Here is a 15,403-nt window from a genome sequence, read left to right on the forward strand (position 1 = left end):
TTTATTGCAATGGATCGAACTACATTGATGCATCATTATCACCCAGAGTCTGTAGTTTACATTAGGGTCCATTCTTGGGCTTGTACCTTCCATGGATTTGGACAAGTGTGTAATGACATGTATTCACCACTGTAGTGTGGTACAGGATAGTTTCACTGTCCTAAAAAATCCTCTGTGCTCTGTCTATTTATCCCTTTCTCTTCCATAATCCCTGGCAACCAAGGATTCTTTACTGTCTCCATGGTTTTGCCTTTTCCAGAATGTCATAGAGTTGGAATCATACAGTATGCAGCCTTTTCAGATTGGCTTCTTTCTTTCACTCAATGATATGCATTAAGGTTCCTTCATGTGTTTTCATGGCCTGATGGCACATTTCTTTTTAGCACTGAATAACATTCCATTGTCTGGATGGACCACCATTTATTTATCCATTCCTTACTGAGGGACATCTTGGTTGCTTCCTGGTTTTGGCAATTATGAACAAAGCTACTATAAACATTTATGTGCAGGTTTTTCTGTGGACGCAAGTTTTCAACTCCTTTGGGTAAATACGAAGGAATGTGATTGCTGGGTCATATGGTAAGAGTGTGTTTATTTTCGTAAGAAATTGTCAGATTGTCTTCCAAAGGGACTGCTCCACATCCTCATCAGCATTTGGTGTTGTCAGTGTTCTGGATTTTGACCATTCTAGTAGGCGTGTGGTGGTGTCTCACTGTTTGAATTTGCAATTCTCTAATGATGTATGGTGTTAAACATCTTTTCCTTGGCTTATTTGCCATCCATATATCTTCTTTGGCAGGGTGCCTGTTCAGGTCTTTTGCTCAGTTTTAAATCAGGTTGTTAGTTTTCTTACTGTTGAGTTTTAAGAGGTTTTTTTTACATATATAAAGATTTTATCTTTAAGTAATTTCTACACCCAGCATGGGGCTCAAACTCACAACCCTGAGATCCAGAGTCACATGCTCCACCGACTCAGCCAGCCAGGCGCCCCAAGGGTTCTTTGTACATTTTGGATAATAGTCTTATCAGATGTGTCTTTTGCAGATATTTTCTCCGAGTCTATGGCTTGTCTTTCCATTCTCTTGATAGTGCCTTTTGCAGAACAAAAGTTTTTCATTTTAATGAGGTCCAGCATATCAATTATTGCTTTCATGGATCATACTTTGGTGTTGTATCTAAAAAACTGTGGAGGTTTCTGCTCTGGTAAGTTGTGATTCTCTGTATTTGCCTGTCTGCCTCTCCAGTTTTGGAGCCAGGCAAGCAGCAGTGGGATGAATGGGAGGAGCTTGGCCTTTGGAGTCCAGCACCCACACAGTAATCTGGGCACGTGTAAAATGGAAGTGGTCCCTCACAGGACCAGGTGAGGACACGATGAGGTCTTCCTTACACATTGCTGAGCTGAGGGTCTTGCCTACAGTAGCTGTTCATTAATCAGCACTCCTGATTCAGAGTAGCCAGAGCACCCGATCCACCTCCTTCGGGGAGACATTTGTAACCACAGGAGCACTTTTGCTCCTGTGTCTTGTCCAAATGAGCTGCTGTTCAGTCTTCGGGCTGCCCCCTCCATGCCCCTTCTGAATGTCCGGGGCTCTCGCAATCTTCTCCTCACCCCAGCTCAGCCTGCCTGACCCATTGGCACCAGCTCACTGGAAACAGTTGCTTAATTTGCACATTATAACAAAATTAGAGTTTCGAAGCATTCAGTGATGAATACAGGATAAAATAAGGACTTCCGGAATAGTGTCTCCCTGCCCTTGGTGGGTGACAAAAGCAGAATAGATGTCTGATGCTCTAACAATCCATGGTGTCTTGCCACTGTAAGGGGTGAGCCTCTTGAGCTGCACCGTGGCTGGTGCGTGGCTCTGGGTGGGCATCACTTGGGCACTGCGTTGCCCTGGTGTGAAGACAAGGGGGTGGCCCGTGTTTGACGGCGTGTGTGTCTGGATGTGGCTCTGTGTTGCATGGCTCACGTGTCTATTATAGGGCATGTATAAGGGTGGTTGTAGGTATGTTCCTATCCTAGGATCAGGAAGGACCTTTGAGATTTATTTTCTTCCTCAAAGATATTTGCGGAGTACCTACTGTGTGCCGGGCATATAGTCTAGGCACTGCAGAGGCAGTGGACTTCAAAATAAAACCCAAACCCCTGCCCCAGTCTGGTTAACATTCTAGTGGGGCTGATGGAAACTCTGAGGCCTGTGTCATGGGTTGAATTATCCAGATATCCCAAGATAAGGTGGAGTCCTAAGCCCCAAAAACTGTCAATGTGACCTTTTTAGGAAATAGGGTCTTTGCAAGTAAAATCAAGTTAACTGGTGATCCTGGATTAGGGTGAGCCCTTAATCCAATGTGACTTGTGTCCTTACCTTTCTAAAAAGAGAGCAGACACACACACACACACACACACACACACACACACACACACGGAGAAGGCCACATGAAGACCGAGGCAGAGATTGGAGTGATGTTTCTACAAAGCAAGGGACACCAAGGATTTCTTGCAACCAACAGAAGCTGGAAAAAGGTCTGGAACAGATTCTCCCTCAGAGCCTCCAGGAGAAACCAATGCCGCCAACTTCTTGATTTTAGATTTCTAGCCTCCAGAGCTGTGTGAGAACACATTTCTGTTGTTTTAAATCCGCAAGATTGCAGTGCTTCCTAGCAGCTCGAGGGAACGAATATGGCCTAAGGCCCCTAGTGAAGAAGGGTCATGGCCACAGCTGACCCTCAGCAGGGTCTAAGGACCCCAGAGTGATGAAGCCAGGGTACTCAGAGTCCTTGGGCAAAATGGGCAGGGCGTGGGCATGGGCGAAATCCCAGTGAGCCCCTGGCCTTGGTTTCCTCACCTGTGGAATGGGCTAATCATCATCGCACCTTCCTCCTAGGGGCGCCGCGGGTCTCCAGAGAGATGGTGCAAGGCTGACCCTCAGCATGTGCTTCGGAAATGTGGGCGCTTTCCAACGCCTTTCTATCCCTTCTCTTGACTTCTGAATTAAATGGAGTCTGGGCCTGGTGCCTGGACTTTGACCCCTCTTCAGGGGCTCCCTCCTACCGCCCAAGAGTCCCAAGTGGGTGTGATATTGTGGACACAGGACATCCTGGTTTTCTGGCCAGGATGGTTGTGTGGCATGGTGCATCCTCGGGCCTGCACCTGCCTCATCGGATCATCCCGTTGAGCCCGGGCTCCTGGGCACACCTCCCCGGGGAGGCAGCCTCGCCCCGGACTCTGGCGCCCGCTGCAGGGGCCCTCTCTGCAGCTCTGAAGCCTCAGACTCAGGGTCCCATCATCACAGGGATCCTCGGGCAGCCCGAACTCTCCTCTCGCTCCGGCTCCACTCAGGCTTCAGCTGAGCCCCAAACTCTTCCCCCCTTGGGGGAGGTGCTAGCCTCATTCCGTTTGGCCTCATGTCCCAGCGCAGACCTGGGGAGGAGCCGGGGATTCAGGGTAGTTCCTGAAATGCCGAGAAAGTGTTCAGTCCCCCAGGAGGCGAGTCCAGGCCCCCCTGCGAAGAGCCTAAACTTTGGACTCCGCCGTGCAGAGGGAACAATTCGCTTTTGTGGGTCACTGACTTGGGCAAATTTTCAAGCAAGTGCCCGACCACGGCCAGCATTACCAAGGTCACCTCACCTGGGTCCCCCCGGCAGTGTAATGCCTCAGGGCCCACAGGAGCCCGTATTCAACCCCGCCCTCAACTGTCCCCACTCCGGATAGCGTCCGTCTCTGAGCCACTGCACCCCACCTGTGGCCTGGTCACCCCCAAAACTTCTCCACCACTGAAACCTTTACACTTCCCTCCTCTGCCTGACCCCCGACCCCTGACCCCCCGGCCTCCTCCTCTCCCAGGATATGTCTCATCCACTGTATTTCTTTTTCTTTTTTTTTTTTTTTAAGATTTTTTAAATTTATTTTTGACAGAGAGAGAGAGTGTACAAGCAGGGGAAGAAGCAGACAGAGGGAGAGGGAGAAGCACGTTCCCCACCGAGCAGGGAGCCCGATGAGGGGCTCGATCCCAGGACCCTGGGATCACGACCCGAGCCGAAGGCAGACGCCCAACCATCTGAGCCACCCAGGCGCCCCTCATCCACCGTATTTCTACTCAAAGTCTGCTCGGGGCAATCTAGGCTTTTTCTATTGTGCTTCTCAGAAGTTTTCCAGCCTCTGTCCACTGCTCATTTCCAAAGACACTTCCCCATTTTCTAGGTATTTGTTAGAGCAGCACCCCGCTTCCGGGCCCAGAATCCATATTAGCTTTCCATTGCTGTCGGCACCATCCCCTTTCGCATTCCCGCCCGCCTGGCAGACCCCTGAGCTTGGATGCATCTGGCTGTGGGTCTTCGCTGCCCCTGGCACCGGATGCCATTGGAGAGAGGCACCCAGCTGCACGGCTTGGAGCAGCTACGCCCTCCCACCCCCAGCCTCATGTGGCCGGGCTGACCCTGTGGTCCTTCCAGCCAACCTGCTCCAAAGAGAACTGACCTGAGGTCCCCTGGGGAAACTGAGGCCAGGCGGCCATGACCGGAGACTTCTTGCCAGGGTAGGTTATCGTATCACAGGCAGGGAAAAAGCCAGGACAGACGTGAAGTCTGCTGGGCATAGCAGGGTGGGACCAGGCCCAAAACCCTTGCAGGGGACAGTGGCTGGTGGGCCTGGAGTGGGGGGCGGGGTCTGAGATGTCAGTCCTTTCCCCCCAGGACACCAGAGAGGGCAGGGCAGGGGATCCTGCAGAATGGGCAGGAGCTGGGGCTGCAGTTCTGAGGGCCCAGGGAACTCTGGCCCAGGGAAGCAGGCTGTGCCAGTGAGTTCAAGATGGGTCCCACGCCTCAGGCCATGGCGAGATGCAGGGGGACTGAAGGAGCTGGAGGACGGGCCGGTCAGGGTCCTTGTGCATGAGGGACACGTGTGTGCCAGTGTCCGTGTCCGTGGATGTGGGAGGGTGTGGGCAGGAGTGTGTGTATGCAGTGAGCTTTGTGAGCAAGCAGACGTGATGGTGGTTCAACCATGTACCTCCCACCTCATTGTGCTGACGGTGGTGGGGGGTGGTCCCTGGGAAACCTCAGGAGGCTGCACTTGACTGGTGTGAGGCCAGAGGTCTGGACCTCAAGCACAACGGCCTCAAGAGAGATCTCACCTGGCTCCTTTGCTTCTCAGCTGTGTGACCTCAGGCTACATGGGCCCCTCTGCGCCTCACTTTCCTCATCTGTGAAATGGGAGTAATGATGTCACCCTCACAGGTGTTTCAGGAGGCTGACATGAGACTATGAACGGAGAAAGCCTGGCATTTAGCCTCCCTCTCTTTTCCCTTCTCTGCTTGGACTTCCTGTCTCACCACTGCCCCCGAACCCTCACCCACCCCAGAGAAAAAAAGCGGGGTGCTGTGTGACCTGTCTCCCTGCATTTATCAAAAACTCACCTTCCAGTCTCTGAACCTTACAGAAATATGGTTTCAATTTTCCCTTTGAATTATGGATCCAGAAAAAACCAGTGTGTCTGATGCATATTTTTCTCTGGCAGGGCGTCCTTTACCCTGGAGTCTGTGGCCAGGGCAGGGTATCAGGAGGGGCATTTGCTGCCAGGTCACTTTCAAATCGAACTCATGTCCTAACAGAAGGGGGAAGGAGTGGGGTGGCCAGACATGAAGGGGCTGTGTGAGAAATGGGCCCTAGTATTGGAGAAACTGAGGCCCAGAGAGGCCAAAGTCATGGGCTGGCAAATAGTGTGGCAAGTACTTGAACCCAGTGCAGGGCAAAACTTTTAGACAAGGCCATACCACATACCCTAGCCCAGGACAAGGCAATCAGCACGGTGCTGACAGCTGTTACAGACTCCCGGGGGCTCCCAGGGGCTCCCCGTGTGCTGGCCCCGAGCTCATCCCATGCGAGAGCAGCTTAAATTCTCTAGAACCCCAGGGACTGGGAATCCTACTATTGTCATTTTTCGGATCAGGACACTGAGGTTCAGAGCCGACTCTGAGGATTATCCACCCTGCCCACTGCCAGGGTTGTGCGGGTGAGAGAGCAGAGCCCTGGAGCCACATCGAGTGGTGGGTGAACCTTGCTCGTGCCCCAGTGACCCACACCCCATGGGGCCTTCCTCCTTGCCCACATAGGAGGATTCCGGGCTGGGCTCTGAGTCCGGTGGGGGAAGCTGGAGGTGGAGGTTCCCTGGGATCCAGCCTGGGAAGGGGAGTCTGGGTTTGGCTCTGCACTGCAGTTGGCTCCCTGCACGGCCTCGTGCAGTCCCCGGCCTTCCCCAGGCCTCAGTGGGGGCTGAGCTGGAAGATCACTTTCCTCCCGGGGTTTGGGCGGCACCGAGGGTGAAAGCAGGGGGAGTGTCTGGGGCGCCGGGGTGGCTCAGTTGGTTAAGCGACTGCCTTCGGCTCAGGTCATGATCCTGGAGTCCCGGGATCGAGTCCCGCACCGGGCTCCCTGCTCGGCAGGGAGTCTGCTTCTCCCTCTGACCCTCCCCCCTCTCATGTACTCTCTCTCTCTCATTCTCGCTCTCTCAAATAAATAAATAAATCTTTAAAAAAAAAGAAAGCAGGGGGAGTGGCACAGCCTGGACAGTGGTGGGGAGGATGGCCCAGGGCAGGGAAGGCTGGAGGCTGGGAACCTCCTGATCCTGGAGAGGACTGGAAGGGTGGAAGTAGGTGATGGTGGCCAGTGGGGAGGACAGGAGCTGGGGGATGGTGACACAGGGGCACGGCTCTCAGCCTTGGCTGCACGTTGGAACGCCCTGGCATTTCCGACTCCCTTGGCCTGGGGTGAAGCCTGGGCCCCGGGCACGTATCAAACGTCCCTGGCGAGTCCCACTGTCAGGGCAGGCGAGAGCCATGGGCATAGGCGTTGTGTCCGGAGGGCCTGGGGCATGAGCTGGGGTGACAGCATGACTCGGGTCTGGGTGGGAACCCCGGGGAGACAGGCCCCCGGGCCTGGGGGTCCAGCAGCACTGCTGTCTGCCTCCTGCCCAGGTTGGGGTAGTTTCTGGGACTGGGGGGCAGACGGAGGCTTTGGCGAGGGTGAAGGTGAATCAGACAGGCGAGGCGACCTCTCAGTCCAGGAAAGTCCCCAGATGGGACACGGAAGTGGCACAGGCGTGGCCTATGTGGCCACTGCCTTGGACAAGGAGGGCCTGATCCAGTTTTCCCAGTGGTGTAAAGGGCCTGCAGCTGAGCTGAGACCCGAACCAGACCCAAGGGGGATGGGAGGTGTTGGCTGCCCCCCGCTACGTCCCTCCTGACCGCCCCTGCCTGAGTCGGCTGGAACAGATTTCCAGGCCTATGTGTGTGGTTGGGGGAGGGCGGTGGGCATCTGTCCTGTGAAGCGGGACCGATACTTCTGCCCAGAACAGGTCCTGCGGCTGATCCGCCCTCAGTCTCGCATGCTGCAGACAGACAGAGTTTGCTGGGACACAATGTCAAGGGTACAGAATGTCGGTGAGAAGGACCATTTTCCCTGGGCTGAACTCTGGCTGGAGGAGAGGCTGGGCTTTGGTTGGCGGGAGTTTTCACCCAGAGCCCACAGACTTTCTCGACTTCAGATTTACAAATTGAAAATCATTAATAATTCTAACCAGGCGGTGATAAATCTGAGATCTCTCTCGATGAACCCAGACAGCATTTCATAAATCAAAAAGATTACTTAGGAATTTTTTAAAATCTGACGTCAAAATGTCATGGTTACTAATGGTTTCGGTAGATCTCATGTGGTGATATATCATTTATCTACGCTACATCTCAGATGTGACACAGGGGGCAGAAATGGGATGTCTTTTAATATCGTGAATACATTTTGGCCCATAATAAAGGTATTAACAACTTCTCGGTGTGATTTGGTCCAGAGTGGGGGTCTGATTTAATGCCATTGTGACTGTGGCCCCGCCCTCTTGCTCCTCAAACTTCCTAAGGCCCGGTGAGGCCCTGGAAAATGTTCGAGGGGCTGAGAGAGGGGGCAGCCCCCAGCCCACGGGGGACAATCTGAGTCACTCAATCCAGCTTCTGCCCACCGAAGGGGGACCCTAAGGCACTCCTGCCACTATAAAAGGGTTAGGAATCACCTAATTATAAGCAGCAATAATCATAACTCCTATTAATTGACCACTTACGCACTGACTCACACTAAATGCCTGACATACATTAATTCACAGATTCCTCCCTGCTCCCCAACATCCTATAGGTCCAAAGTCTGACATGTTTCACTCCATCTACCCCCTCTCTGTCTCAGTCCCCCCACCCCCCAGCTAGCTCTTCCAGCCACATGGACCTTCCTTCTGCCCTTTGAATACCTGCAGGGCACATTCCTGCCCCAGGGCCTTTGCACTAGAACAGTCTTTCTCAGGTGTCTGCATGGCTCTGTCCTTCTCCTTCACATCTTTGCTGGAATCTGACTTCTTTGCTGAGGCCCAGGCCGATAGCTTATTTAATCCTGTGACTTGTCCCCCTGTTTTCCTTTCCCTTCCCAGCTTTTACCCAGGCTCTGCCGCCATCTGGCTGTGTGACCTCAGGTGGGGATTCTACCTTTCCCCTCTATTTCCTCACCTCACCTGAGGTTCCTCTCTACCTCTCAGGATTGGGGGTTCAAGGCAATGAGGTGATGCAGGGAGAGCACCCCATGGATAGTAAGCTGGGGAGGAGTCTCAGAGGAAGTGAGAGTGAGGTCCTGGGTTTGTCTGACCCCCGGACCCAGTCCCTCATCCACTCCCTCACCCACGTGTGGGGCCTACTCTGTGGGCTGCCCTGCTCCCAGAGCCGCAGGCTCCCCCACACCCCATTCCTCGGTCTCGCTCCCCACTCCTCCCTTCGCCTCTGCCCCCCACTAGGTGCCTGCAAACATCTCAGTATTTCTGGATGCCCTTGGAGGTCCTGCCTGGGCTGAGGATCCCCATGTCCCCACAGCTGTCCCCAGCTTGAATCAGGCCCAGCCCTGCCCCCCCAGACACTGACTCACCTGCCTGTGTCGTGTCCCTCTTGTGCCTTGTGATGGCACCAGCCAGCCTGCCATCTCTTCGTGGGAGGGGCATTGCCTCACCTGCCCAACTTCTAGGATTGGGGGGGGCGGGGGGGAGAAAGATGCTTGGCCTTGAAACAAATCTGTGCCACTATGTCCCTGTGGTGTGATCTTGGGCAGGCCACTTTGCCTCTCTGGGCCTCAGTCTCCCCTTCAGTGAAATGGGGATAGTGGGCCTCCTCTGAGGCCCTGTCCGGTCTGCCCCTTCTCCGGCCTATGACCACTCCCCCTAGCCACGCGGACCTCCCTACTGCCCAAGAGGCAGCCTCGGCTCTCTCTCCAAGCCTCTTCCTTGAATGTGGGCTCTACACTTCCTTCTGCGGCAACGTCACCTCCTCAAGATGCCTTCCCCGCCTGCCCCGCCTGCCCCACAGAGCCACCCTGACCCTCTGTCCTCCTTCTCAAGCTTCTCAGTCCCTTAGCTTTACTGATGTTTACTTGCTTCCAGTTTGGCCCCTGCTAGCTGGTAGGGGCCATGAGGGCGGCAGCCCTGGGGGGTATCACTGGGGTCTTCTCAGTGCCACCCGGGGCTCGGCACACAGTAGGTGTTCAGCCCGCAGTTGGTCAGGCCCTGGATCTTCATTCTCAACTTTGCTTTCTCTTGCATCCCTCATCTAAGCCACCAGGAGATGGAAATATGTCACCATAAAGCGCTTCTCATCATCTGTCCTCTTCTACCCGGACTGAGCCCCCTGGTCTCTCACCTGGATTAGTGCCAAAGCCCCCCAAAAAGCATCTCCCTGCATCCCCCGTTGTGCTCCTCTTAAAGGGAACTCAGTGGCCAGAGAGTTCCCTTTAAAACCTGAGCCAGCTCCGGCCCCCTCTGCTCACACCCTCCAATGGAGTTCCTTGTCACTGGGGGTCAAAGCCACAGCCCTCAGGGCCATCCCTCTCTGCTACTTTCCACCCCTCCAGCCACATTAGCCTCCTTGCCTTTGAACTTGCGGTTCCCTCTGCCCAGAACTCCTTCCTTCCCTCCTTGAGGTCTCTCTCCCACTCCCCAGGAGGCCCACCTGGACTCCTGAGGGAACCCTGCACCCCCTTCAAGCCCACAGCTCCCTCCCCTACTTTCCACCCTGTCACCATCTGGGATATTATGCATCTTTTATTTGTTCTGCTGACTGTCTCCCCCGCTAGAGTCTTGGCTTGGCCCACTGCCGTACCCTCCGTGCCTGGAAGAGTGCCTGGTACGTAGCAGGAGCTCAATAAATATTTGTTTAATGAATGAAATTATAGTGTGAATAAATGAATGAGTGAACAGTTCTGAAAAAGCAGGGAGGCAGGGTCTTCTGAGTTCGGGGCAGGTGAGTACGGAGACCTTGTTAGCTGCTCTTCCCCCTTCAAGCCCCTCACCTGTCCTGGCTCCCACTCACGTTCTGGACAGGTGAGCAAAGAGCTGGGGCACTTGGAGTCAGACAGTTCTGGGGTTGAGTTCTGGCTCTGCCTCTATTTAGGACGGCTGCCTGACCCTTGTGAGCCTCAGTTTCTTTTTCTGTAAAATGGGGGCAATGAGACCTTCACCAATGTTTGTCGAACATTCTTTATCAGCCCAGCTCTGTGCCCCCAGCTCCCCAGGTTTGCTAAAAGAATAATGTGAGGTCAGGCCAGAGCTTGTGAAGACAACTGAATGGGAATGAGGTTGCTGAAAGACCAGCTGGAGGGTCCAGCCCTGCCTTGGGCACCTCAGCCGTGCAGGTAGGTGGGGGCAGGGGTGGGGTGGGCGGAATCCACCTGCCGCCCGCCTCTGGGGAAGCCTGAGAAGTTCAGGCTTTATATTAGTGCCGCTGTGTCCAGGCCAAGCGTGTGGAAGGGCCATTCTGTGCCTGATGGCAGAGGGGCCTCCCCCTGCACGCTCCCATCCCCCGCCAGGCCCCTCCGCCCCCCTCAGTCCCAGCCCTGGCCTCGGCAGCAGATAAGCCTGTCACATTCAGCGCTTTTATTTCACACAATTGCTCCTGCCTCCTGAAAGAGCTTCTCCTCACAAATCAAATCCACCCCAGGTGGGGAGAGTGAAAATCAATGCCTGGTGGAAAGTTCCCCACGGAAAACTAATTGGTTCTCCTGGAAGGTTCTTTAACCACAACAGGCTCTGGCGTCCGCCCGGGGCTTGGTGTGTTTGCCCAGGGCTCCAGGCTGGCTGAGGGAGGGCAGAGACGAGCATGGGCTGGGGGTGGGAGTGCATCTCCCAGGCGGCTCACACAGGGCCCAGTGGGGGACCCATGCCTGCGGGGGGCCCTGCCAGGCTGGAGGACAGAGTGGTGCGAGAGGGAGGCTTGGAGTCACAGACCTGGTCCGAGACCTGCTCCAACGCTTCCTGCTGGCTGCCCCTGGGTAAGTCACTTGCTCTCCGGAGCCTCAGTTTCCCCTTCTGGAAGATAGGGCTATCAACAGTGCTCACCCTGCAGGATCATTGTGGGATTAGAGATAATGTGTGTGCAGCATCTGGTAGGGGTTCGATCCTCGATTAACAAGACTGAGTGCACCCAACGGAGCTTCACTCTATCAGAGCAGAGGGCCGAGTCCTCTGGCGGCCTCTTCTACTAATAATCATTCGAGCAGTGCTATTATTAGTGAGTGTTTACTCTGTGCCTGGGGCTTACTTTCTGCTCTGTGACTTAATCCTCCCAGCAGCCTAAACATGCCTAAACACTCCCCCATTTTACAGATAAGGAAACCGAAGCTTTGAAAGGTAGGGAAACCTGCCCTACCCTCGGTCACCAGATGGCAGTTGCCAATCCCAGAGGGGTCTGAGGGCCAACGTGGGGCTCTCCCCACTGCTCTAGGCCTCCCTGGGCACAAACCTTCCCAGAGGATCCCGAGCTGGCTCCTGTCACGGCCGCTGGGTCCTGCCCAGCATCTCTAACCCTCCCTGAAGTGACATCTATATAAATATTGTTAATGGCTGGAACATAATGTTAAGTCAGGTTTTACTGGACTCCCTCATCCAGCCTTCGGATTTATGGCGATAGGATTTGAGGTAAATGTTTATTGGCCCAAGTGAGAGCTGGGCATTCCTCTCCCCGGACTGCCTGATCCCCGAGGCTGCCCGAGGGCCCTCGGTCCACCTGTCGGGAGCTTGCCGGGATAAATCTCACTGAATGAAATATTTATTAATTTTGCTAACCAGTGTTGATCTCATAAATTACGCCGACTTTTTCATGAAACGGTTATTAACATCCGAGGCGCTGTGTTAATGGCTTATTGACCAAATATGGGATAATTAGGCCTGGGTAGCTCGGCCTAGCTGATCTTCCAGAGGCCAATTTGGCCAGGATTACGCCGATGACCTATTTTATATCGCGGCCAGGGTTGTGGGGAGATAGTGGAGCCTGGCCCTCTGAGAGCCATGTCCTTAAGGGGGCTCCTGGCAGAAAGCCACTCTGACCTCCTGCTCTCCTCCTGGCCCAGAGGCCTCCGCAAACATGGCCAGGTCTGCGTCTCCGCAGGGAAAGGGGCACACAGTGAGGGGGCTGCCTCATGGCCCCCATCCTGGCCCCAGCTCTGAGAGCCGGTGTTGTCAGGGGCAAATGAGGAAACAGGCCTGAGAGGGCTAGACGGCACAGCCCATACCCCCCATCTGCTCCTGCAGGAGCTGGAGAAGGTGGTCTGCCTTGAGAGCAGGACAAGTCCTCCCAGAGCGAAAGGCAGCGGGGAGCTAGAGCTCTCCCCGGGGCGCTGTGCACTCGCGTGCGTGGCTGGTCTCCTGGGCTGGCCCGGGCCGAGATGCTCAGGTCCACACGTGGCCCGGATGTCTGCCATCTGTCCACACGCATGTGCCTGGCCGGGCCTCTGCGCGCTGCCCCTAAGGGATCTCGCCTTCTGGCCCAGGTGCTTACCAGGCCTTCCGGTCAACAGTGAAAACTGCTCCCCCACCTGCCACTTCCCTCCTTCCTTGTGCCCCCCTCCCCCTCCCAGGAGGGGACCCAATGAGAAGAAGGGGGAAGTTGTCTCAGAACCAGAGACACTCTAATAAAATCCCATTCAGAGAGGGTCATTCAGCCTGGCTCTAACCCCTTCAGGGACAGGGTGCTCATTCCTTGTTAAACCTGAGGAACACAAGGAATTGTGGAAATAGGGGATCATGGCTCATGAGCTTCCACGAGCCCCTCAGAAAACCACCCTGGTCTCCCTCAGAGTGGACCCTGCCCACCAGGTTTGTCCTCTTGACCCTGCCCCTTGCCTTAGCGGATTGGACCATGGCTGGGCCGCTAATCCCGCCTGGGCCAGCCTGGTTCTCTCCTGGGGGCTTGGGCCCGGGGCCTGCTGCCGGGGCCGTCTCTGCTGGTTGGTGCATTGGGGATGTGAACGCTTTGCAAGGGTGAGGAGCCATGTCCAGCGGGTGAGCTTGGAGAAGCAGAGTTCTGCTTGGACCTGGGGAGAGAGCAGCAGAGGGAGAGCCCTCGAGGCCCGGAGTCCGAGAGAAAGACAGGGGGAGGGGGGTTGCTGCCAAGATCCTGGCCTTGCTGGGCACCGCCAGGGCGTCCTGCCTTCTCTGGGAACCAGTGTCAGGGGCTTGGGTATGTGTCCCCAGAGCAGCCTGTCTGGGATGGGGAAGAGGAGCCTGCCTCTGCCCTGCCTGGAGCCCTGCAGATGGCTCTGGGGGTGCCCTTGGGGTCTCTTGTCTGGAAGATGGAGGCTCCCAGGGCTGGAGATGCCATGAGGTGCACCGTGCTGAGGGCCAATCAAAGGCTGTCAGGGGAGGGCAGTGTGTGTCGGGGAGCCTGGAGGGCGGTCTCCTCCACCCCCGGGCTCTCTCCTCTCTGTCAGGGGCTTGTGGGATCTGACCCCGACCCCACATGCAGCCCACATGAGCCGTCCATCACTCTGGGCTCTACAGAATGCTGTCGGTCACGCAGACCTGCGTTTTCTCTCTGTTGACAGAATCTTTAAACATTTTTGTTTTTAACTATGAGCCTCTAGCTGAGGTTTGGGGGCCTAGCTTCCAAAGCAGGGTAGCAGGGAGGACGGGGGCGTCAGCACGTCTTTAACAGGGCACGGCTGTGGTCTGGGGGTGCTGGGGTCCTGAGGGGATCTGGGTGGTGCCCCCACAGTATCCACCTTGGGCCTTTGTGCCAGCAGGATTTTTCTAGAGCTTCTGTCTCTCCCTCAGAGAAGCCATGACCTCCCCTCTGCTTGTGCGAGGCCCCATCTCCCTTCACTATTCTCTGAGACCATGGTGGTCCTGTGCCGTGCTCTGTCCTGATGCATGCCTGGTGGTAAACTTGCTGGGTGAACGAGTGAAGGGATGAATGGAGGAATGGAGGAATGAATGAATGAACAGGTCATCTGATCAGTCCTCTAAAGTATCTCCAAGGTTGTTGACTGTGATCCCTTCTGCCCCCCATCCCTGGCAAAAGCCCTGGCATTTGCCACCCCCCCACCCCAAGGGCTTTGTCTCCCTCCTTCCTGGCCCTCCTCCCAGGACCCCTGGATTTGCACGATGCACAAGGTCAAACCCGAACCCTTCACCGCAGTGGCCTCCCCAGCGTCTCCCTGAGCTCTTCCTGCAGCCTGCCCTCAGCTCCTCCCACAGGCTGACTTGTCCTCGTGCCCTCTGTCCCTGCTTCACCCTTGCACAGGCTCAGGTCTCCCCACCAGTGTCACCTCCTGACTCCTAATGAGGTCTCCTGTGCTTGTCCCTTCTTTCCCCTCATGACACTGAGCACGATTTGCAGTATCGTGTCTATTATTAGTAGTGTTTTTGTCCCCCTCACTAGACTGCGAGCCCTCGAGGGCCCGGCCGTGAGGGTTGCCATCCTATCACAACGTCACACCTGCAAGGCGTGCCCCCCCGATGAGTGAATGAATTTGTCCAAAGTCACCAAACCACGAGCGGGGTGCCAGGCTCTGAACCAGACCCCTATCAAGGAGGTGCTGATGGACCAGAATATGCCCTGCCCCAGGCTGTGAAGGCCTATTCTCCTCTCAAGCCTCAGTTTTCTCCTCCATACAATGGGCACAGTATCACTCACCTTCCCCAGGCTGCAGGGGAGTAGGGGAAACAGTCTGTGTGCAGCTCAGGACAGGGCCCAGCACGTCGTAGGTCTCCACGGATTCCCAGCTCTCCATGAGCCCAGGCGCCAGGCTCTGGCTGGGCGTTGGGGAGTGGGAGCCCCAGCAGGTCCCTAACAGGGGGCTAGCTCCCTTGTGTGTTGAAATGGGTTTCAGCTTCCCCGCTCGCTGGGGAGGGATGGGGCCTGTTTGTGAGCGCACTGTAGGCGGAGCTGGGGGGGGGTTCTCTCACTGTTTAAAATGTCCCGGCCTGGGTGATAAATATGGCCACCCCAGCTCTGAGGACAAGCATCCATCAGGCTTCATAGAGAATTTTATGTTCTCTGGTGCTTTTCTGGGTTTTCTAAATTTTCTAAAAGTAGCAAGCGCGGCTATTAAGAAAAATAAC

The sequence above is a fragment of the Leptonychotes weddellii genome, chromosome 14 (genome assembly GCF_054177405.1).
Source record: "Leptonychotes weddellii isolate Sample4059 chromosome 14, ASM5417740v2, whole genome shotgun sequence".
NCBI lineage: Eukaryota > Metazoa > Chordata > Mammalia > Carnivora > Phocidae > Leptonychotes > Leptonychotes weddellii.